This window comes from Gadus macrocephalus, chromosome 20 (assembly GCF_031168955.1).
Source record: "Gadus macrocephalus chromosome 20, ASM3116895v1".
Lineage (NCBI taxonomy): Eukaryota > Metazoa > Chordata > Actinopteri > Gadiformes > Gadidae > Gadus > Gadus macrocephalus.
The window spans coordinates 280875-306395 of record NC_082401.1 but is presented as its reverse complement, the minus strand read 5'-3'; the positions used below and the strand labels follow the sequence as shown (position 1 = coordinate 306395).

Here is a 25521-nt window from a genome sequence, read left to right as displayed (position 1 = left end):
GCAAATTGGTTTGTGTCAAGCATGGGTTCTACTTCTGAATGGAGTACTTCAATCATAAGCCTCTCTAGAGATTTAAAAACATTGGAGGTAATGGCCACCGGCCGATAGTCATTGTCCTCTTGAGGGCATACTTTCTTGGGTACCGGGATTATGATTGATTTTTTCCATAAGTTGGGTACTGTGAATGTGTCTATGGAGAGCTGAAATAATTTGTGCCATACTGGAGAGAGTTCATCTGCAACATTTTTGAGAAAAAAATCAGACAGATTGTCCGGACCTGTCGCTTTGTTAGTCTGTATGCCTTTAAATATCTTAGTTACAGAATGTGGCTCTAGCACAATTCTATCCCGGTTCACATCACAAATGACATTGTCCAAAACTGCTGCACACTCACTGCCGTTATCAGAGTTAAAACGCATATAAAATTCATTCAGTTCGTTGGCCCTTGCCGCCTCGTTCTGGGCAAAAAGAGGCTTCTTCTTTGTGTCCATGTTTGTCATTTGTCTGATGGAGTCCCAAAGTTTCTTTGTGTTGGCTTCTGATAGATTTTGTTCTGCCCTCTCCCTGTGTTGCTGCCGGGCTGCCTTTATTAGAGCATTGAGTTCTTTTTGAGCAGCCCGGACTCCTGCTTTATCCCCAGATTTAAAGGCTGCTCTTTTTCTGTTGATGCAATCCTTAATGTCTTTTGTGATGTATGGTTTGTTGTTAGGATATCGTTTAACCATTTTCTGGGGTATGACAGAATCTATACAAAAACATATGTAGGCAGTGATAAGCTCCGTGATATTGTCAATGTCTGTATCCCTGAAAAAGAGATCCCAGTCCGTACAGAGAAAACATCCCTTCAGCTCCTCCACTTTGTCAGTGGACCATACCTTCACTGACTGAGTCACTGGTTTGCTGGACTTAAAGACTGACCTATATGTAGGGAGCAGCTGAATGGCATTGTAGTCAGAGTTACTCAGGGGGGGTCTAGCTCTGGCTGTGTAGGCGTCTTTAATATTGCCATAGCATTTATCAAGAATGTTGTTGTTTCTGGTGCTACACTTAACATATTGGTGAAAGCCAGGTAATGATTTGTTAAGGCTGCAGTGGTTAAAATCTCCCAGTATAAACATGGGGGCGTCCGGTTTAGCTTGTAGATGGCGGTGCACACAGTCCGTGATTGCATTAGCTGCTCTGGCAGCGTTGCCGCTTGGCGGGATGTACACAACACACACAAAAATGTTAGTAAATTCCCTCGGGAGATAATATGGCCGCAGGGTAACACACAGCAGCTCCAGATCAGGGTTGCAAATTTTGTCTCACCGCAAAGTTACGACACCAACTGTCCTTGATGTACACACACACCCCGCCTCCCTGTGTCTTCCCCGAGTTAATGTCTCTGTCTAGGCGTATGTGGGAAAAACTACATTCAATTTGAATGTAGCTGTCCGTCACATCTTCGTTAAACCATGTTTCCGTAAAGGCCATTAAGCCCGACTCACGATACTCGTAGCAGATCCTGTTGACGCAGATCATCCAGCTTGTTTTTCAGCGAGCGGGGGTTGCAGAGAAGCATAGGAGGTAGTGGTAGTATTACGTATTTCTTCAAGGAAAGGTTCAAAATCCAAAGGATAGCTTTTAACAGTTACTTTATTTGGTAAAGTATTTCGGTATGGTAAACTATGACTATGAAGCAAAAGGAGATTGAAGATGTATTCTAAACACGTGCTGAGCGACTCCCAGCTGACCAACTTATTTAACCCTATCCGTATGGGCTGCCGAGAGTTTCTGAAGTCAATGTGGGTCTGTAGGCTGTTATGATCTGATCAGCGCGGTCCGGAAGTAGTAGGGGGAGCCGATGTGAGATGACTCTCGGGTTTCTCGCCTGGTCTGTGATGCTGCCTTCTGTGGCTAAAGTATTTATTACAGCCTTCAGTAAGGTCTTGCTCCCCTTGTGGCTATGTATGGTATTTACGGCTTATATGTTTGGTCCTGTTTCATTGGGTCTATGTGTGGGTAGCTTAGATTCTTAAAATACGTAACAGTCCCTCCTTGGTCATCTCAGATGACCATACAATAATATTTTAAATCCTAAACACCATTTACCACACCGAAAACATATTCAAAGTAGGATCAATCATCAACACCATCAACCGCTGTGGAAACAACTCTATCGAAATAGAGAAAAACCACAACGCGTTCCCGATAATACTGGAACGGTATTCACATTGTGGGTCTCATTGGAAATACAGGTCATTATTAAACAACACAACAATGAACATATATCTTGTTATCATACAATCACATGGCCAAACAGCACACAAACAATGGTATCCATAGAAATCCTAAGCTAATATCCTTCAGTTATGTGCTACAAGGTCATAAAATGTTCAACATGTTCAAAAGTTAAGTAAAAATTGGTGTTCATAATACAATTTTAAAATTTCAAAATGATTGATAGGCAAGCATGGATTTGGGGGGTTCAGGTGATCTTCGTGTATTGGTGCGCCGGTTCATGTGGGTGGTTTGGGCATGGATTTGGGGGGTTTAGGTGATCTTCGTGTATTGGTGCGCCGGTTCATGTGGGTGGTTTGGGCATTGTTATTATCGTAGTCATTGTTTTTATTTTTATTTTTTCTGTCGCCGTCGGGCCTGTAATTCATGAACCCAAGACTCGTCCCTCCTTGTCAAGGGCTCAACTCAGAGAGGTTACTCCTACATCATGGGAGCCTCCAAACAGGTTCTCCGTCGTCGTCGTAACAGGTGGTCTGTAAAACAACCGTCTCAAGGAAGATCAACAGTACCATTATCAATGCAGCGATTCAGAAATAACGGGTTGCACTCGCAACCAAACAATACTATATAATAACAAACATAGTCTAGTATGGTTGTTTTAAAATTTGTTATTTAAGTAAATCCGGGATATTGATCATCTTATATACAGGCGCTTCTACTAGAATAGTATAGGTGTTGACTATTCTACATATTACAGCTGGATAGGGTCGGGCCCCTCAGGTGATGTATCGTTCACTTTCATCGGATCATATCTGATCCCCATGTAAGCCTGAATGGCACTTGCCGCTTCTGTAGCGCCCACTGCTGTGGTGATCAGCAGATGCAGTAGCCCTCGTGCACAGGGAATACAACGGCAGCCGTTGACAATTAACACGGTCTCTGCATTTATTCCCGCGACGGGCACTTACTGGATCATGCCCTTTCACCCCCCAAACATATTCTCCATCCATCCTGTGAAAGGGTCATTAATGCCGGAGTTCTCTGCCAATTCTAACCTGAGGGATTGTAATCATGCCATCGCCCTGGCCACCAACCCAACCGGCGCTGTGCTATTGGGGATAAAAGTACAACATGTTGTGCCTATCATCACATTTACCCCTCCTTGCTCTGTCAATAACATATCCATATCTATATATGTTCCTTTTAACTTTATCTGGTAAACTGAACGAACTGTTGCTGATTATGATACATGTAATTTATCCAAACAATATATATACTTTTTTTTTTTTTTTTTTATATGGTGGACAACCAAAACAGAACCGATTCAAATCCTGCCGTTATTTGATTTCCTCATGTGACTGTTACTCCTTGCTCGGCGGACGTAGTTTATAGGCTCCAGGTTTGTCTGCATCTGGTTCTGGAACTTTTGTTTCTATTGTAGAAATACAAACTCATGTACAGTAGTTAGTTGTTCAAAAAACATATTTCCTATAATTCTATTTTTAATTGTTCTAATGGAAGTCCATTATGGGATCCTAGAAATTTAAGTGTAAGCATGAATCTAACTGTAAGCATTACGTGCAAAGTTAGCTGTGTCAGTGATATACGGTACTCATCTTGCTTCTGGAAACATTGGACCTGAAAATTGTATGCGTTTCAAATATGTTTGTATTATAATTGATCTATTTAGTGCTTGTACGGATTTTAAATTTTTGTTTTGAGTGACCCATTCCTTATTCTGAGCCGATTTCAACCTTCAACCTTGATTTAATATTCACACTACATCCCTCCTTGCGCATTGCTTCAGCCATGCGCATTAAAATTAACCAATCCTACCAACGGTGTAGTGCAACCAAGTTGAAGTTCCCTTCCTTAATCATCTTAACCAATTCATTATGAAGATAAATGAAGACCAGTACATACAAAACCAAAAGGTCGATAGTTGTGGGTTTATGCAGCCGTCCTGAGACCACGCTGTTGTTAAATGCAGTAAACCGTAAGTGTTCCATGAGTCAGTATACCTGTGTGCCGTAACTTATCAGAGTAAAAAATATCAGACTATGAGACGCTGACGTTGTAACAAAGCTTTACAGCAGTAGCAGTGGTATTTGAAAGGTTAACCCACTACTTCTGAATCTAAATTGAGCCTATATTGTCCCTGGCGAGCAGATGTATTGCTAATCCCTTTCCTATCTTATAAACCCAAAAAGATGAATAAAGGGAAATTACAATGTTAAAATTTGTATGTTCAATATCACTTCTTTGTAACCGTATCTGGTTCCAACAGTTGCCTTATAGGGTGATATTTTAAAACAAAACAAAACTTGAACCTAAAAAGAAAAATTCAGAAGTTATTGGGAGAAGCAAATGTTATTGAAAGTTAATTATAATGAACCATTTTCTAATTATCTTAGTTTTATATGTGGTATGCTTTCAATATCCCCTTGTGTATGTAACAGTCGAGTAACCTCCATTATTTTGGTGGCTCTGACACACACAAGATGACATTCACACATGGTATATGAATCCACCATTTGTTTTCATTTTATATTTTTACTGATTTTTATTTTCATTTTATTCTTATGTCTATATACACATTCTTAAGAAAAGCACGAACAAGGATTAATCATAACATGCATCAACAGACCTAAAAATAAGCATATTATTCAACAATTTGAGACCTCAGATGGGATTTCTTCCTGCGGAGCCCTTCATTTTCTAAAGGGTCTGCAGAAAGGTCCGCTGAGTGGCCAGGGGTTCTTACACCTTCAAAAGTGTTGCTGAGGGCAGCTGCCTCACAACAAACAAAAAGCCTTTGTTAACCATATGGTCATCTCAGTCCTCCTCCTCATCCTCATCGTCATCCGCTTATCCGGGGTCGGGTCGCGGGGGGAGCAGCTCAAGCAGGGGGCCCCAGACTTCCCTTTCCCGGGCCACATTGACCAGCTCTGACGGGGGGATCCCGAGGCGTTCCCAGGCCAGTGTTGAGATATAATCTCTCCACCTAGTCCTGGGTCTTCCCCGAGGTCTCCTCCCCACTGGACGTGCCTGAAACACCTCCCAAGGAAGGCGCCCAGTGGGCATCCTTACCAGATGCCCGAACCACCTCAGCTGACTCCTTTCTAAGTAAAGGAGCAGCGGCTCTAATCCGAGTTCCTCACTGATGGCTGAGCTTCTCACCCTATCCCTAAGGGAGACGCCAGCCACCCTTCTGAGAAAACTCATCTCGGCCGCTTGTACCCGCGATCTCGTCCTTTCGGTCATCACCCAGCCCTCATGACCATAGGTGAGGATAGGAACGAAGATCGACCGGTAGATCGAGAGCTTTGCCTTGCGGCTCAGCTCTCTTTTCGTTACAACGGTGCGGTAAAGCGAACGCAATACCGCCCCCGCTGCTCCGATTCTCCGGCCAATCTCACGCTCCATAGTACCCTCACTCGCGAACAAGACCCCGAGGTACTTGAACTCCTTCACTTGGGCTAAGGACTCATTTCCTACCCGGAGTAAGCAATCCACCGGTTTCCTGCTAAGAGTCATGGCCTCAGATTTAGCGGTGCTGATCCTCATCCCAGCCGCTTCACACTCGGCCGCCAGCCGATCCAGTGAGTGCTGAAGGTCACAGGCCGATGATCCAATGAGGACCACATCATCTGCAAAAAGCAGTGACGAGATCCTCAGACCACCGAACTGCAACCCCTCCCCACCACGACTACGCCTCGATATCCTGTCCATGTATATCACAAACAGGATTGGTGACAAGGCGCAGCCCTGGCGGAGACCAGCACCCACTGAGAACGAAACTGACTGGCTGCCGAGAACACGAACACAGCTCTCGCTTTGGGAGTACAAAGATTGGATGGCCCTGAGGATAGACCCCCTTACCCCATACTCCCGCAGCACCTCCCACAGTTTCTCCCGGGGGACCCGGTCATACGCCTTCTCCAGATCCACAAAACACATGTAGACCGGATGGGCATACTCCCAGGCCCCCTCCAGGATCCTTGCGAGAGTGAAGAGCTGGTCCGTAGTTCCACGTCCGGGGCGAAAACCGCATTGTTCCTCTTCAATCTGAGGTTCGACGATCGGCCGAACCCTCCTTTCCAGCACCTTGGAGTAGACTTTACCAGGGAGGCTGAGAAGTGTGATACCCCGGTAATTGGCACACACTCTCTGGTCCCCCTTTTTGAACAGGGGAACCACCACCCCGGTTTGCCACTCCTTTGGCACTGTACCCGACTCCCACGCGATGTTGAATAGGCGTGTCAACCATGACAGCCCCTCAACACCCAGAGCCTTTAGCATTTCTGGCTGGATCTCATCAATCCCTGGGGCTTTGCCACTGCGGAGATGTTTGACTACCTCAGTGACCTCCACCAGGGAAATTGACGACGACACACCATCAACCTCGAGCTCTGCCTCCAACATAGAGGGCGTGTTATTCGGATTCAGGAGTTCCTCAAAGTGTTCCTTCCAACGTCCGACGACCTCCTCAGTTGAGGTCAACAGAGTCCCATCCTTACTGTACACAGCTTGGATGGTTCCCCGTTTCCCCCTCCTGAGGTGCCGGATAGTCTTCCAGAAACACTTTGGTGCCGACCGAAAGTCCTTCTCCATGGCCTCTTCGAACTTCTCCCACACCCGCTGCTTAGCCTCCGACACGGCAGCCGCTGCAGCCCTTCGAGCCTGTCGGTACCCTGCAACCGAGTCAGGAGTCCTCCAGGATATCATATCCCGGAAGGCCTCCTTCTTCAGTCGGACGGCTTCCCTGACCACCGTAGTCCACCACGGTGTCCGAGGGTTACCGCCCCTTGAGGAGCCTAAGACCCTGAGGCCACAGCTAGCCACCGCAGCTTCAGCAATGGAGGCTTTGAACACCGCCCACTCCGGCTCAATGCCCCCAACCTCCACAGGAATGCCAGAAAAGCTCCGCCGGAGGTGTGAGTTGAAGATACCTAGGACGGGGGCCTCCTCCAGACGTTCCCAGTTCACCCGCACTACTCGTTTGGGCTTACCAGGTCTATCCGGAAATTTCCCCCATTCCCTGATCCAACTCACAACCAGATGGTGGTCGGTTGACAGTTCCGCCCCTCTCTTTACCCGAGTGTCCAAAACATGCGGCCTCAGATCAGATGACACGATCACGAAATCGATCATCGATCTTCGGCCTAGGGTACTCTGGTACCAGGTACACTTATGAGCACCCTTATGTTCGAACATGGTGTTTGTTATGGATAATCCATGACTAGCACAGAAGTCCAATAACAAACGACCGCTCGGGTTTAGATCAGGGAGGCCGTTCCTCCCCACCACGCCTCTCCAGGTGTCTTCATCGTTGCCCACGTGGGCGTTGAAGTCTCCCAGCAGAACTACGGAGTCCCCTACTGGAGCCCCATACAGGACTCCATTCAGGGTCTCCAAGAAGGCCGAGTACTCTGAGCTGCTGTTTGGTGCATACGCACAAACAACAGTCAGAGTTTTCCCCCCTACAACCCTTAGGCGCAGGGAGGCGACCCTCTCGTCTACCGGGGTAAACTCCAACACCGCGGCGCTCAGCCGGGGATTTATGAGTATCCCCACACCCGCCCGGCGCCTCACGCCCTTGGCAACTCCGGAGAAGAATAGAGTCCAACCCTTATCCAGGAGTACGGTACCAGAGCTGAGACTGTGCGTGGAGGTAAGCCCCACCAGATCTAACTGATAGCGCTCCACCTCCCTCACAAGCTCCGGTTCCTTTCCCCACAGCGAGGTGACGTTCCACGTCCCCAGAGCCAGCTTCTGCCGCCCGGGTCTGGTCCGTCGAGACCCCTGACCTTCGCTGCCACCCATGTGGCTGCGCACCCGACCCCAACGGGTCTTCCCACAGGTGGTGGGCCCATGGGATGAAGAGAGGTCTCATCTCAGTCATCATTCCTTAAGATGTCATAAATATGGGGTTGGCCGTTCCTTATCTCTTGCGTCTCTGCGCTTCTCTGGGGATCAAGGATAACAGGCCCAAACCAACACAAGATAACAAAGGAACAGAGTGAGAACTGATTTCCACTAACCTCAAAGGATTTTGAAAGACCCTGCAGAATAACAGGGTGACAAGACCACATGGGAAAATACAAACATACCAAACTTAAATTTGAACATTATCAAAATATCTTAATATTAAAAATCTGCATTTCAATATTAGGCATCATACTTCTGTTGTTACCGGAACGTTGTCAGTTGGGAACAGTCGGGGTTACGTACGGCTGTGCGTTTTGGTTGACCATTAAACTGGTTGTGATATATTGTAATAATCGAGTATTTTGTCATGTAATGAAAAAACGTAACACGTATTTTGTTAATTAAAATTAGGATGAATTATGGATTATTACTTATTATTTAATTGTAAATATTGTCAATTATTAATCATAGATTACGTGAAGACTTTAATTAAAATATTGTTATTTTCATAGTCTGTAATGAAATATATATTTTATTCTTTCCTATTTTGGTATTTTGGACCTCGTCAGGTCTGTTGAACTATGCATTTCTACCGCTTGTCCTCAGGATCCTCTATTGGGGGGGACTCCTCTATTGGAGGTTATCCCAGAACTCTTCTAATAAGAATCCCCAGGCCTGGATAACCCCGGACTTCTGTGGACGAGCGGTATGCACGCTATGGACAACTTTAAAGGCTAACCGTTCATGATGCGGAGTTTAGATAATTATTCCTATCTTAAGATCACCGTGTGACTGTCGTACAGGGATCTGGTTTGATGTAAGACCCCTGGGTTGGTGTCCTTTTGTAGGACTTCTTTCGGTTCTGGAATCCGGCTTTCCTAATTGTTGAATACAAGATATTGCATGCATATTGGTGGTTAAATATTATATCTATTGCAATCGCTTCAATGGAAGCAATAGTTGACCTTTGAACACACATGCAGTGTTATTCAGTTTATTTGTATGTAGTAGCTGATCATAGTAGAATTTAACCCATGTACCTTTAATAGTCACAAAAAACGTATTGTAGCAGTTGAGCTAATTCTTTCCTTGGGCACCGTTTAAAACCATGTGCACCATTTATTAATTAGACATATTATTCTAGCAGTTGAACCCCATGTCTATTTGAACCAGCCTGGTTCTCTACCTGTCTTGCTACACAAAACGCATGTTTAATAGACAGAAGGGCTTAGCAGCTTGTGTTGCCACCTCCTAAAGAGAAAAGAGAATAAAGATTTTAATGCACAGAAGTAAAATGATGATCGTGGGCAACTGATCGTTGTGTTGCCACTCCTTGATTAGAAAAGAGAATATTTGTAGTAATGTTAATGATTAAAATGATTAATGTCGGGCATCCATTACTGCTCAGGTTGCAAAGGCCTGACGAGAAAAGAGAACAAATTTAGTACAAATGCAAGACATTTATAGATCGTTTAAACTATTAATGTTGGTGAATCAATAAACATTGATTACAACCTGCACAAATATTTGCGTGTTTTGCTTATATCATATCAACTAGGGACTGGTTCCCTGTATTTCAGTACCAAGACACACAGACCCTCAAATATACAAACACTTAACTAAATTTACATTTTGGTTCTAGCATATTACCAGATGTTAGGGGTGGGAGGGGGTAAGGGGGAGAAAGAACAATGAGATAAGACTTCAATTTAACTGACAATAGGAAGGGGTTTAGTCTCCTTCTTTAAGCAATGTAAATAAGGTGGTAGAGAGCGTTTGAAGGTACAGCCTAGGTGTGTTCCTCTTTAAGTTGCAGGGCTGTGTGATCCTATTGTTGCAAGGCAAATTTGGTCTCGTCTGGTGGGGCAGACAATTAAGGGGATTCTTGAGCTGGATGAGGGGAAAACAGTAGATCGGCTACTTGGAAAGCTGGGGGTCGTCTAGTTGGGACTTATAATAGTTATATTCTTGTAGTACATTTGGAGATGTTGAGATGTAATTGGGAATAATCTCGTGTTAACGAGTAGGGGTACTACCAAGAACTACAAATATGGCTGCGGTGCAAACTGCATGCGTATCAGCCGACTACAGAAACTTCTCCGAGTTCTATCTGTCCGGCTGAAAACTGTGGTACCTTATAACATAAGGCTACTACTTAACCGCAATTTGTGTTCTCAATGCACTCTGTTTCTGCGTTGTGTGTACATTTATATGTACACAGATAGCACTATGAGATCCTTGGATGATAAGGGTAACTACAAATAGAAGTTATCGTTGTTAAAAATAGCGACAGAGAGAGAGAGAGGTGTCGTGGGAGGGGTGGGGGTTGGTCTTTACGAGGAGGTTCAGGCGGGAGGAAGAGACGAGGAGGAGATCCATGAAGGGGGATCGGAGGGAGGGGAGGTTGGATTCACTATCAAGAACTACAAATCTGGCGGCTGGGTAAACTACACATGTATCAGCCGACTACAGAAACTTCTCAGAGTTCTATCTGTCCGGCTGAAAACTGTGGTACCTTATAGCATAAGGCTACCACTTAACCGCAATTTGTGTTCTCAATACACTATGTCTCTGTGCTGGGTGGGGGTTCATTCTATTCTCTGGGGAAGGGGGGGGGGGGGTCTTTATGAGGGGGGGTGGGAGACAGCGACTAAAGGATGGGGAAGGAATTTAAGGGGTGAGGGAGGGCCTACTTTTAGACAGGCAGGCAGACAGAGAGAAAGAGCGAGGAATTGAGAGTTACAAGATTGTACAACGTTAATTACTTTTCAATATCCCATATTGAAATTGGGAACAACCTTCCTGGTTGCCCAAAAGTAATATGTCTGTACAAACAAAGTGGATTTACAGATTTATCACATGTATGCATAAATATTGTTCTCCCATAGATGTTGAATTCTATTAGTTACAAAACTATAGCCAAAATATTATGTGTCAAAAACTATTGCTTTACCGATGGTTTTCAACTTATTGCTATGGATTTGTTGATTCGTAGAGGATGAGGATGATGGCACTTAAGGAGCGTGCGGAAAAGGTAGTTATGAACTAGATATTGATATTTAAATCAAAATCAAACTAAATACCTCAAATATTGGAATGAAATATACAATGGTAATACTTCCAGCTATTGACTAGTGAAATGTGACAATTATACTTGCACCATTGGCTGAATAAGTAGCTACCAAAACATTGTTATCATTTGAAACAGATGGATCTTTAAGGGAATATATTTATGGAGAGAGAACATATTTCTACCCACAGAGACGGAGACAGAGACAAGATGGTTGGGGTTATCAAAGGAGTTTACGACTGGATCTGGAGAGACAGAGACAAAAGGGTGGGGAGGGGGGTGAGTTTACGATAGGAGAGACAGAGATTGGGACAAAAGGATGGGGTTATCAAAAGGAGTTTACGGCCGGATCAGTAGAGACAGAGACAAAAGGGTTGGGGTTATCAAAGGAGTTTACGACTGGATATGGAGAGACAGAGACAAGAGGGTGGGTAGGGGGGTGAGTTTACGATAGGAGAGACAGAGATTGGGACAAAAGGATGGGGTTATCAAAAGGAGTTTTCTAGGGTATGGGAGAAAAAGTACAACAACTATTCGAGTTGTTCCAGTCCTACCGGACTGCGCAACCAGGCCACAAGATGGCACCGGCGCCGAGAGAGAGAGATCTGCTTTTGCCCAGATCAGAGGTCATGCAGTCTTAACAAAAGACTGACCATACATCCCCTACTGACTTGCAGGAGAGAGAGAGAGAGAGAGAGAGAGAGAGAGAGAGAGAGATCTGCTATTGTCCAGGTCAGAGGTCATGCAGTCTTAACAAAAGACTGACCATTCATCCCCTACCGACTTGCAGGAGAGAGAGAGAGTGAGTGAGTATAAAAGTGAGTGTGCGAGTGAGTGATTATAAAAGTGAGTGAGTGAGTGAGTGAGTGTCAAAGTGAGTGAGTGAGTGGATGAGAGAGAGAGGGGGAGGGGGAGAGAAAGGGAGGAAGAGGGAGAGGGGGAGGGAGAGAGATCTGCTATTGTCCAGGTCAGAGGTCATGCAGTCTTAACAAAAGACTGACCATTCATTCCCTACCGACTTGCAGAAGAGAGAGAGAGTGAGTGAGTGAGTATAAAAGTGAGTGAGTGAGTGGATGAGAGAGAAAGGGAGGAAGAGGGAGAGAGAGAGAGAGAGAGAGGGAGGGGGAGAGAAAGGGAGGGAGAGGGAGAGGAGGAGGGAGAGAGAGAGAGGGGGCGGGGGAGAGAGGGAGAGGGGGAGGGAGAGAGAGAGGGGGCTATAGAGAGAGAGAGAGAGAGAGAGAGAGAGAGAGGATGTAACACTGTAGTTTGAGCCCCCCTGTTGCTTTTGAGCAATGGCGGTTGTTTCAAAAGAGGGCTCTGACTATAAAGACTGTGAAGGTATGAACAAAGGAAACGCACGTTTCCAAGACGCGCCGTCCCTTTAAATCGTACACCACGTGGTACATCCAAAACACTGTAGAAACAAACTATTTTTGACCTAGGTAGCAATGGCCAAACGCACTGTATTCGATCTCTATAAGAAGTATGAGATTCCTGCAAGTTTGTCCCCACAGCGGGTTAGCGAAGCACTCAAAACAGATGGGTTAAAAACTGTGCATGTGTGCCTCTACGGCTGCGTTATATACTATACAAACTTTTCAATGGACCGGGCCTGGAGGAATCAAACCCATTCAAACTCCACAGCAAACAAAGCTACGCCACCGGTTTTATGCAAGTAAGCTAGATTAACGTTAATATTTGACCTTTTTTACCCCACCGTAATGGTTCAAAAACGTTTTCTGGTCGGTTATAAATATCTTTTGTACAGGCTTAACATCCGTACATTCTTCACACAACACAAAAACCACAGGTATTATTTCTCCCACGCGGTACAAACATTAGAATCTAGACGGGATCGGATAATGTCTATCTACGAAACCATATAAAATACACTCCTAGCCCTTTGCTTCGTGAGTTCGTTATTTAATTTCAATCTGTTAGCGTATCCGAGGCCGTTTATCTAACCGGCTGTATGAATTTCAATCCGGGCCAAGACCACGGAGCCTCGAGACCAGACGGACGTACAACAAGCTCTTCACCTAAACGTTTCTATAACTAATTCTATTGCAGATTCAATCTTTAAGACAATGGGCTCTGCTTACCTCATTCTTGAATGGCCTGCGAAGAGCTTGTTATGCGTCTCGGTGGTTGGTGGTTCGAGTCTTGGTCCTTAGAACTTCCAAGAACGTCAGAGGTCACCAATTATTACGTATTTCTTCAAGGAAAGGTTCAAAATCCAAAGGATAGCTTTTAACAGTTATTTTATTTGGTAAAGTATTTCGGTATGGTAAACTATGACTATGAAGCAAAAGGAGATTGAAGATGTATTCTAAACACGTGCTGAGCGACTCCCAGCTGACCAACTTATTTAACCCTATCCGTATGGGCTGCCGAGAGTTTCTGAAGTCAATGTGGGTCTGTAGGCTGTTATGATCTGATCAGCGCGGTCCGGAAGTAGTAGGGGGAGCCGATGTGAGATGACTCTCGGGTTTCTCGCCTGGTCTGTGATGCTGCCTTCTGTGGCTAAAGTATTTATTACAGCCTTCAGTAAGGTCTTGCTCCCCTTGTGGCTATGTATGGTATTTACGGCTTATATGTTTGGTCCTGTTTCATTGGGTCTATGTGTGGGTAGCTTAGATTCTTAAAATACGTAACAGTAGCTTGGTGGCTCCCCTGATGCGATGTCTAACGCCGCCTCTTTTACCCCGTTTCCTGGCCTTGCTGCCCCGCGGGTGGCCCGGTCCAAGGCGTTGTAGCTCTCCCGGAACCTCCTGCAGCAGTGCAGGTGACGGTAGTACTCCACTGTCCCGCAGTGCTAGCAGCTCTGCCCAGCTGTAGTTTTGCAGGCCGCTGTTGATGGACCCGTCTGCTAAACACCGGACGACTTGGCCCGACAGGATTAGCCATGCTCAACACAAGCTCTGATCTTCTCCAGTTTAGTTTGCCCACACGTAGCACACAGTTCACAGCACCAATTATGTCCAACGAGTTTGCACACTTAGTCCACACATGGAAGACATAGAACACGGACTTAAAGGACGCCACGACAAACGAGTAGACGAACAAACAAATGAGTTGCAGCAAGAGCCCTTCTCCATGTCGCCAGCAGAGCAGCACCATTTCGCCATTTTAAATACATCTCTGTGATGTATTTAAAAAAGAGACTATATTAAAACAAAAAAATGCTCAAAACATGCCACTGTATATGTAATGGTTCTACAATATATGAAGGTGTCACGTAATGAATGAAACTACGGAAAAAATGTCACGATACTCTACATGCACCTGTGAGATGCACCTGCAGTCAGTCGCCGGCCGAAATTGACGTTTTAAACGTTATTTCTATTTAAATGTTGTTGTTTTTTAAAGATACATCTGTATTATGAATCTGACTGACTGGCTAGCTAACCTTTCTCGCAATTTTAAGGTTTCCCAAAGAGAAGCAGTTGAGGAGACAGTGGGAAGTGGCTGTGAAAAGGGAAGACTTTTCTGCCAATGAGAGGTCAATGCTCTGTAGCCAGCACTTTCAGCCGGAGGATTATGACCGGACAGGCCAAAATGTCAGGCTCAGGGATGGAACTAAACCATCTGTGTTCAGTTTCCCAACACATCTCAAAAGAGTAAGTGCATCACTAAGCTTGCTGAAAATGGTTTTATTGTGTGTGTGTGTGTGTGTGTGTGTTCATTTGGAATGATTGAGAATGAGATACACCTGTTCAAGTATTTTGTTCTTCTGTTTTAGGCCCCGTTTACACGAGGACGCTTGCGGGTGAAAACGACAAAATATTTTATCGGAAGTGCCTTTCGTTTAGACGGTGACGGCGTTTTTGGGGCATGAAAACGCATACATCTGAAACCACCCACCAGAGTGGAAAAGTTGAAAACGCTCCGCCGTAGCGTTTCCGTCTAAACTGCCAAGACGCAAAACACTGCTCAGATCTGCTCACGTCGCGTATGCGTTTACGTCACATACATGTGCCAGTACAAGGAAATAAACAAACATGTCAGATTATTTCCATGCGTCGGACCTTCAAGCTGCTCTGGCAGCTCTAACAAGCATACAGGAGTATTTCCACGAAATGTACAGGATATTTACAGATAGTATTACTGAACATAGAAGGATCTTTTTGGTTTTTGCGGCACGGATAAGAGAAGGAAGATTCTACGCATGCGCTCAGACATGGCGGTGTTGTGTGATAGTCTATCACAGCACCACCTAGCAGCCTGGCATGCATACCCAATCGAATTCCACACACTTTTGCGTCACCGTATGCATGCAGATTTCCTTCCGAAAACGCTCGTCTAAACGCGGAATAAAAAGTGAAGACGCAACGCCACTTTTGCGTCTTCTGTTCAGACCGTCATCGTGTAAACGTAGCCTTAGAAAGTGGCAGCCAGGACTACACAAGCCTCAAGGAAGGCTGAAGCGAGCCTTGTAATTGACTGTTCTTTACAATCATTACAAGTCACTGAACCTTCACCTACCTACCTTGTGAGTATTTACACTAGCTATGCCCCAAAACAGCAGTGAGCATCATGGCATCATAAACATTACTCACTACTGTTTTGTCCTTTTTTACTAGGAACACACTTATGCATTGCCTCCATCTCCCACTCTTCTCAAGACTAGACTCAATGAAGCCCTGGCTAGGGTGGAGAGTCTTGAGAAAGAGATGAGGAACTCAAAGGCCCGAGAGCGGAGGGCGAAGAAAACAGTGCGTTGTCTTCTGGAGGACCTCAGGGGGAAGAACCTCATAAATGAAGAGCTGCAAGAGAGGCTTGACTTATACTCAGGTAACATTGAAATTAAACTTTGAATGTCATGTATATCTTAGGGCTGTAACCAAAGAAATACAACTGCAATAATGTGTTCAAATGCTTGGCTTGTCTGAATTTCATATATCAAACTTAAACTCCAAATACCTGACAACGTCTGTAATATGCCCCCATTCATAGTTTGAATAGCATCTGGCAGACAAAAGCCAACAATCATAGTCTGATAGCTCTAGCTTCAAGACACACAATAGCCAGGTACCTTTGTTGGCAGGTGTTTATGGGCACCTGTTTAGAGCAATCAGTCATGGTTCCTGGCTTTTGTGCATCTTTAAGCTAGAGCTATTAAGACAATGATTGTTGGCTTTTGTCTACAGCCACGACAAGATTACATATTTGCATTCATATGGCCTTGCCTGGAAATAAACACATTAGCCTATTGGTGTTTTCATAATGACATTCATACTCTTTCAGTCACTTACTAATTACTCTGTGCTATCTGCATTTCAGATCTTCCAGCAGAGCGGTTCATTCGCCAGCCTGCATCAGGGCAAGCTGTCAGTGTGTCTGTGGTCAAGCAGTTTGTCCGGGCTGACATCTGGACAGATGATGTGTTTCTCCTCAAGGAGCACATTCAGGACACACAATTTGGCATTGAAAACCACCACTTTGCACTGTTGTCCTTGGTTGTGTCTGTATTTCACAAGATCAGGCTGCACCACATTGCAAACTGAGCACGCTGCAATTACAGACTGGCAACAGTCGAAAAAAGCTCAGCAAGACAATACTTTTTAAAGGGTTCTAGCCTAGATTCAATTATTATATTATATCATATATTGTGTGAAATTATATATTGTGTCAATTGCACTGCATAGATGTGAAAATGTTATGAGCATGATTGTATATTATGTCAAATTGTACAAATGTACAAATATATATATATATATATATATATATATATATATATATATATATATATATATATATATATAATATAATATGAATATATACCTATACTTAAAATATATTATATTATATTGTTTCACATATTATATATATCATAATAATAATAATAATAATACATTTAATTTAGAGGCGCCTTTCAAGACACCCAAGGTCACCTTACAGAGCATATAGTCAAATTCAAAACTATGCAAAACAGACTAGGAATAAAAGGAAAACAGAGGTTAAACATGAAGAATAATAATAATTAATAACACTCAAAGACGCCTAAAGTGAAGGGGGGACCTCACTAACCACCACCAATATGTAGCACCCACTTGGGTGATGCACGGCAGCCAATCGGTGCCAGAACGCTCACTACACACCAGCTTGAGGTGGAGAGTTAGGGATGAGGTGGAGAGTGAGTGAAAAGAACATATTTAAACACTATCGACCATATTTAAACACTGTCGATCACATTTAAACAATATCGACCACATGTAAACACTATCGACCACATTTAAACACTATCGACCATATTTAAACACCATGGACCACATGTAAACCCTATCGACCACATGTAAACACTATCGACCACATTTAAACACTCTCGCCCACACCTACACACTATCGACCACATTTAAACACTATCGACCACATGTAAACACTAGCGACATCATATATATGTTATTCCATTGCACATTATACTGAGTCATTATATCATATTGTATTATATATATGCTATGTTATTTATATTCACTTCAACCATTGAGATGTGTATGTATATATTGAGATGTGTATATTTTTACTGCTATAGAAATATATAGCTTTTTTTGGTAATGTTGATTTGTGAAATAAATGTGTATTGCCAATTGCACTGTTCAAGGTTTCTTAATGCACATACTTGAAAAGGAACTATTAAACTATGAAAAACACACTGACTGCCAGTTTCTCACTATTTGATGAATGCTCTTTCTCTTAATGATGGTCAATACGTAGTAACTAAAGAAGCACTATTTCGATAGTTTATAGATCTTCTCAGTATTTTCAAAGTGCACGGGCTGTGCAAGAAAAGTGAGCGTTTATCATAGACCCATGCACATGTATGACTGGCGATTTAACTAGCGAGATTCAAAGTAACGTAGAGGCAAATCTTTTTCACACACTTCACGTAGAGCATAAACCCTTGAATACTCCATGAAATTGGTTGCGAAATGTAAAAGGTTATTGTGATTTTTATCCAGATAAACCGCAGCTCCTGGCAACTTGCGCTTGTTTGACACGTCTGACAGACCTCTGGCTTCAGAGAGCTCCCGTAACAATATGGCGGCGACGCGTTTCGCCGAGGCAACGGGCTGAAGCAGTGGAGGCGGCGTCTACCTATATGATGTCTATGGCTGCACACAGCGATGATGAGGTTTTGGTCCTCCATTTCGGTTCTGTCCTCTCCGTCTCTCTGCCAGTGACGTCGGGTCAAGCTCAACGCTGATTGGGCAACACGGCTAATCGTCATGCGTATGAGCGTAAAAAAAAAGTTAAACTCCTCGCATACGCGCGTATATGTACGCGCGTATATGTACGCGCCTCATACACCGCTAACGCGAGTAAAATGTTGCTTATACGCATGTAACGCATGTACGCGCCTCATACGCTCGTAATCCAATGGTTCCCTATGGAAAAATTGCCGATTTTATACGCGTCTATACGCGGGTACGCGTTTGGTGTGTTCGTAACTTTACACTTATAAACAATTACACCACTGTGGATTTTATGATAGACACCGTTACACTTATATAGAACTATATTACACTATAACTTGCTTCATAGGATATTTTATTAGTCTTTGACATTTAAAATCCAATAGGCTATATATAATCAATACAAATTCGTACGCATCACTGTATTACAAAGTTAATTTAAAATTAATTATAGATGGATAGACCAAAAGGCCTATTTATTTATATATATATTATAAAAAGGCCTATTGGTCTATCAACATCTAAGCTAGGCTATGTAGCCTATATTATTGAATGTACGTTTTATTATACTGACGCACGTGTATTTATTCTGTTCAATGCGATGTTAACTGATAACATAGGCTTTTGGTTGTGGTAGCAGCCATGGTGACAATGGCTGGCTGCCACAGGTCGCTCATTCAGCCATACCTCTGGTTGGTTGCGACCTATTTGCCGCAAAAAGGGTCGCAACGCTTTTATGGTCGCGACCTAGTCGGTCAGCCTGCCAGAGCCAGCGGCCAGCGGCAGTTGCCAGCGGCCAGCGGCTGGCCTGCCGTCGCAGCCAGCCAACCGACACCAGCCAGCGTCGCAGCCCGTCATTACGTCGTATAATTATCATAACATTGTACTAAATCCTGCTAAAATGTTAAAATGAAAGAGGCTAATTGCGTCAGTAAGTTTGACCAAAATAACAATAATCTATCTGACAGTGAAAAAATTCGAACTCACAACCACTTGATTACTAACCTAACATCACTACCACAATTACACCACTGTGGATTTTATGATAGACACTGTTACACTTATATAGAACTATATTACACTATAACTTGCTTCATAGGATATTTTATTAGTCTTTTGACATTTAAAAACCAATAGGCTATACCATATAATCAATACAAATTCGTACGCATCACTGTATTACAAAGTTAATTTAAAATTAATTATAGATGGATAGACCAAAAGGCCTATTTATTTATATATATATATTATAAAAAGGCCTATTGGTCTATCAACATCTAAGCTAGGCTATATAGCCTATATTATTGAATGTACGTTTTATTATACTGACGCACGTATATTTATTCTGTTCAATGACATGTTAACTGATAACATAGGCTTTTGGTTGTGGTAGCAGCCATGGTGACAATGGCTGGCTGCCACAGGTTGCTCATTCAGCCATACCTCTGGTTGGTTGCGACCTATTTGCCGCCAAAAGGGTCGCGACGCTTTTATGGTCGCGACCTAGTCGGTCAGCCTGCCAGAGCCAGCGGCAGCGGCCAGCGACCAGCGGCCAGCGGCAGCCAGCCAACCGACACCAGCCAGCGTCGCAGCCCGTCATTACGTTGTATAATTATCATAACATTGTACTAAATCCTGCTAAAATGTTAAAATGAAAGAGGCCGATTTCGTCAATAAGTTTGACTAAAAGAGCAATAATCTATCTGACTGGGAATAAATTCGAACCCACAACCCCTTGATTACTAACCTAGCATCGCTACCACTTACACCACTGTGGCTTCCAAGATTCATACCGTTACACTTTTCAAGAATTACACCACTGTGGCTTTTATGATAGACACTGTTACACTTATATAGAACTATATTACACTATAACTTGCTTCATAGGATATTTTATTAGTCATTGACATTTAAAAACCAATAGGCTATACCATATAATCAATACAAATTCGTACGCATCACTGTATTACAAAGTTAATTTAAAATTAATTATAGATGGATAGACCAAAAGGCCTATTTATTTATATATATTATAAAAAGGCATATTGGTCTATCAATATCTAAGCTATATATTATTGCATGTACGTTTTTATTACACTGGCAGCCAGCGCGGCCAGTGGCAGCCAGCGCGGCCAGTGGCAGCCAGCGCGGCCAGTGGCAGCCAGCGCGGCCAGTGGCAGCCAGCGCGGCCAGTGGCAGCCAGCGCGGCCAGTGGCAGCCAGCGCGGCCAGTGGCAGCCAGCGCGGCTGGCTGACAGCGGCTGGCCTGTCGTCGCAGCTAGCCAGCCGATACCAGCCAGGCGTTGCTGCCCGTCATTACGTCGTATGATTATCATACCATCGTACTAAATCATACAAAAATGTTCAAATGAAAGAGACCGATTACGATTACGAGTTTGAGTAAAATAGTAAATATAGACCTGATCTTGATGAGTATCGAACAGCCATTGTGATGATTACCAACCTAGTGCCACTACCACTTGTACCACTGTGCCATTGACTTTTTGTCGTTGCACTTTTATTAAACTATATAACTCTATAACGAAGAACTTTGTACCTATACTTTATCAGGCTTAATGACATTTAACAAAACAAATAGGCTATGTATAATTTCGAAAATACATTATTTCAATATGCCCCAAATTACAACTAATATATCACTCTATAACGAAGTGCTTTGTGCATAATATACCTTATTAGGCTTAATGACATTTAACAAAACAAATATATAGGCTATATATAAGATATAAAATTCATTATTTGAATACGCCCCAAATTACAACTAATACATTATATTGATACTGATAGACCAACGATTTTATCATTTTAAACTGTACTACGCCCTTTCTGGTACTTCAACTGTCGCAAAAAAAACGTTAATAACATGCAAATTAACTGATTAAGGACCGCCCATAGACTTTGAGCGACCGAGCCAGCCAGCGACCAAAACGGCAGCCAGACGAGAAAACGGCAGCCAGACGAGCGACCATCACAGCGACCAAAGCGACCTACGTCGCGACCAATGCGACCTACGTCGCGACCAATGCGACCTACGTCGCGACCAATGCGACCTAGGTCGCGACGCACGTCGTTGGCCACTCAGAGAGCTCGGCCCTGCATGCTCGCCATTTGTTTCACTACGACTACTTTCAGCTGCACACCCCTCTTCCCCAGCGAGATAACGGCTAATAAAACGCTTGAGGTGGCGTTTTGAAAAGAAAAAACTTTTTTTTTTTTTAGGACATGGCATGAAGGTAATTATGAGCCTTTGATTGATATCCAGACATTTTTTGCGGAGACACAATCCTGTTCCCCACTTGTATTGGAGTGGACGGAGATATCTACTTCTGGGCCACGTGAAATGACGGACCCCCGTCCACAGCCAGCTTAAACAGCCGCAATACCAGGCTTGGCCTCTGAGCACTGGTGGATTGCGGAAGTATGCACTGCTCCTGGGGGCCGTCCATTGTGCCTGCCGTGCACCGTGCGCCAAGAGTGCTGGCGGAGGCGGTGCTGCAAAACCAAGAGGAAATGACATAATCCATTAATGACCTGAAGGAGCAACTGACCAACATGACCAATGTATTAATTCAAATCAATGAGTCTCTTGAACAGATTGCCTCTTGCGCAAATAAAATGGCAAATAAACCGTTTTTTTTCCACCTCCAATGCTGCAAAACACAAAATGAAAAATGTTATGTTTCTGTGCTAGATTGACCTAAAATCTCTGTATGATCCTCTGTCTCGTCTGAAGGCCAGTGGCATTAGGAGGTGGTAGGGGCCAGAGGTGTAGCCATGGTTTCAACATTGGGGGGGACAAATGCCTGGGGGCGGGGTCCGCCCCCCCCCCCCCCCCCCCCCCCCCCCCGAGGCAAAGATTTTGAACATGCATTAATCTGGTGCACTCTGAGAGCAAAATCTCAATACCTTGCACCTAATTTTGAAGACCTTTTTAGGGATGGATGTTTAAAACACTTTAATACTGGATGTGACCAAGCAGTCTGGGAGTGTGGAAGACTTGAAATTAGGAAAAGGATGACACACATATACTTCAGAGCTCTGTTTTCCTTTACTTTTTAAATTAAATATAACATTTTGTGCTCCTCAATATTTCAACCAATCCAGTCCTTTTTTTTTTCCACATTACATTCATTAATGTTTTGTCTTTTTTACAAAACATACACAAACAAACACCTGCACCACCACAACAAGGACACAAAATCCAGCCAGTTCTTACTTCCATTACATTTTTTTTGCATAACCATCACATTTGCCAATGCTGAGTAAAACCCACCCAGGTGCATCTATCTCATGGACCTAAATAGAAGTCACCCCAAAACTTTTGTTACCCCTCAGAAAATATAGATTTTCTGATATTTTCATCCACTTGTTTAATAAGTACATAGATGAGTTTCACGAGAGAGCGCACTGAGCTAATCTCATTGTGAAACCATTAGCCGTATTGAATGATGCACTGTTAAAGAATTAGACATGTCAAGGACATAACCTAAATGTTTTCTGATTACGGTAGTTATGGATTAATCTATGAATACATACATTATACAATGTTTTGTAACCTTGAATGAAACTTGACTTAATAATTATTATATTGCTATATTAGCAACTGCAACGCTGCTGTGTAGAGTTGTGTGTCAACTGAAGGAGGCGAGAAAAAAAAAGAGATGAAGATGATGAAGACAGCGATTTTAGTATCGATAATGTTGCACATAAGTATCTAATCTGATATTTTTATTTTTTATTTTGATCGATTAGTATCAGAGTATAATCTTTTTTGACAACCCTACACTATATACATGTGTGTTAACAGGATTCTGCGTGAATGTCATGATTCGGTCTTAACCTTTCATATTTACTCCTCTCTTAGGCGACTCACCTATATGCCACCACTAGATTGACAAACTCTCCCTGTGCTTTCATCCTCCAAACTTTCTGTCTCTCCCGCTGGCTCACTAGCTCTATTCTGAACACAACAGAGGAAACATGGAAGGAATAATATCACAGATATCAGCAAACTATTTACCAGTAGACTACTGAAACACACTATAGACATCAGTGCCACTGCCAACAGGATTCTGCTCTAATGTAACAATTCGGTTTAAACCATTAATATTTACGCTTTTATCCAAAGTAACTTACAAATTGCATTGAACATAGGAAAAGCCAAGGCTCTATTAGTTTCCAGAACTCCTCTCTTAGGCTACTCACCTCTATGTCACTACCAGATTGACACACACTGCTTTCATCCACCAAAGTGGACATGCCACAGGGAAGAAATATTATCAGTACTGTTCCTTTCTCAGATAGTCAACAAACCACTTTTGATCTGAATGACAATAATTCTATGGCTAGTCTATTAACTCTACTGTACTGTAATGCTACAACTGATAGGTTAACACTTCTCATTTTCTCACCCCTCTTTAGTTACTTTGCTTCTTTTCTGAGACGAGGCAAAACATTGCCGAATGTCTCTGCAACCCTCTTGCTTCCTCTTGCTCATGACGACTGTGAAATAACACAAGCAGCACTAACATCATGAGAGACAAGTTAAAACTTCATGCAGGCTTGTTGTTACAATGTACAACATTGATAGTTCCTAAAATGGAGTGCTGAGAATGGTTGCGCACTTCGTAGGCCTACAGTGCATGTGAAAGATTTACCCATGGTGACATACACAAGTGCGTGTGTGCGACACAGCCAATTTTGAGGCAGGCCTGGCTAACATGAGATTCTACTATCATCCTTACCTCCCTTCTCCTACTCCCAATCATTTGCTCTTCTCTTTCGCTCTCCAAACCTCCAAGCCTAGTTACCCTGAAGAGGATGGTGAATTCACTTAAACCAGCAAAGGTTGCTAATGCATATTTGTTACAGCTTGCCAACACCTTTACTGTCACTGGCATTTGTTAATTTGTGAATCAGGCCTCTCTCTCTGTCTCTCTCGCTCTCTCTCACACTAAGCAGCACCAAATATAATCTTGACGATTTTTGTAGTGCTGTGTGTAGTGTAGGCACACGTTTGCCCCATTCTGAACTTGAACACGCAGTTAATTTCCTTTCCTAGCTCCTCTTGTTTATGTTGGTAGCTTAGCCATGTCATGTCACGTTGTCAACATTGGATACATGGAGCAGAACATAGTGGGTCATATGTCCGATACTTTTTGGAAACGTTTTCTTCATAAAACGTGCCAGACAGATTTTGTATACATTTTATTCCTTAGTATTAGCTACATGGGTATGCCGTATTTCAGAACCTTTCATTAACTGCACTATAGAGAGAAAAACTAGTGCATCCTTATTCTGAAAATGCACTTCCGAATGCATCTCTGTCCCCAGCACATTTAAAACCAAACTGCCCATGCATTTAGATCTAATGGGGAATATTTCGGAACATTGAGACGTCGGCATAATGAGGCCGAGGCCAACGTCATCTAGCTGGCTGATTACATAGGTAACACATAGCTAATGATGCTGCTCGCTAGAGAAGCGACAACAACCCACGAAATTTGAGAGACACAATCAAAAGCTTCATAACTTACCTGTGTTTTCGATCATAACACGCCACTCATTTGCTGTTGTTGATGTTTTTGATTCCGTGGTCATGTAAAAAAGACGGTTGATGACCAATGCAATCGAGTGACAAGTCACCGTCACCGAGCCGCACGTGCGGGGACGAATCAAATCATGGATCTATCCCATTGGCTAGCTAGCCCGAACAGCCATATTCTCATTGGCTGTAAGAGCTGTAGATGGAATCGGATTGAGTTATTAGGGTGTGCGGCGCGCACTTTGTGCAGAGATGCGTTCAGGGAACGGAGTGTACTTCAGGGAAAACCTAAGTGTTCTACCCATAGAAATATTGAATTGCTATATCCCTATTCCCAGCCATTTATTGGGGGGGACATTTTGGGCATATCTGAACATTGGGGGGGACTTGTACCCCCCAATGTATATGGCCGCTACGCCTATGGTAGGGGCACTGCGTCAGGCATAGGGCCGTCTGGTCTGGGGAATTCCTGCAGAGGGACCCCCTGTCTGATGGCTAAATTGTGTAGCACACAGCAAGCTTTGATGATCCTGCACACCTTTT

At 43.5% G+C, this 25521-nt stretch overlaps 1 protein-coding gene and 1 long non-coding RNA gene across 2 annotated transcripts in view; both read left to right on the top strand.

Annotated features, from left to right (window-relative positions):
- LOC132448861 (uncharacterized) overlaps positions 1-25521 on the top strand; it is a 332340-nt gene that overhangs the window by 148331 nt on the left and 158488 nt on the right. The window lies entirely within an intron of this gene.
- Positions 14427-16178, top strand: LOC132449032 (uncharacterized). The gene is made up of 3 exons (XR_009523493.1): positions 14427-14841; positions 15606-15713; positions 15805-16178. It is a non-coding gene; the product is annotated as an uncharacterized LOC132449032 (long non-coding RNA).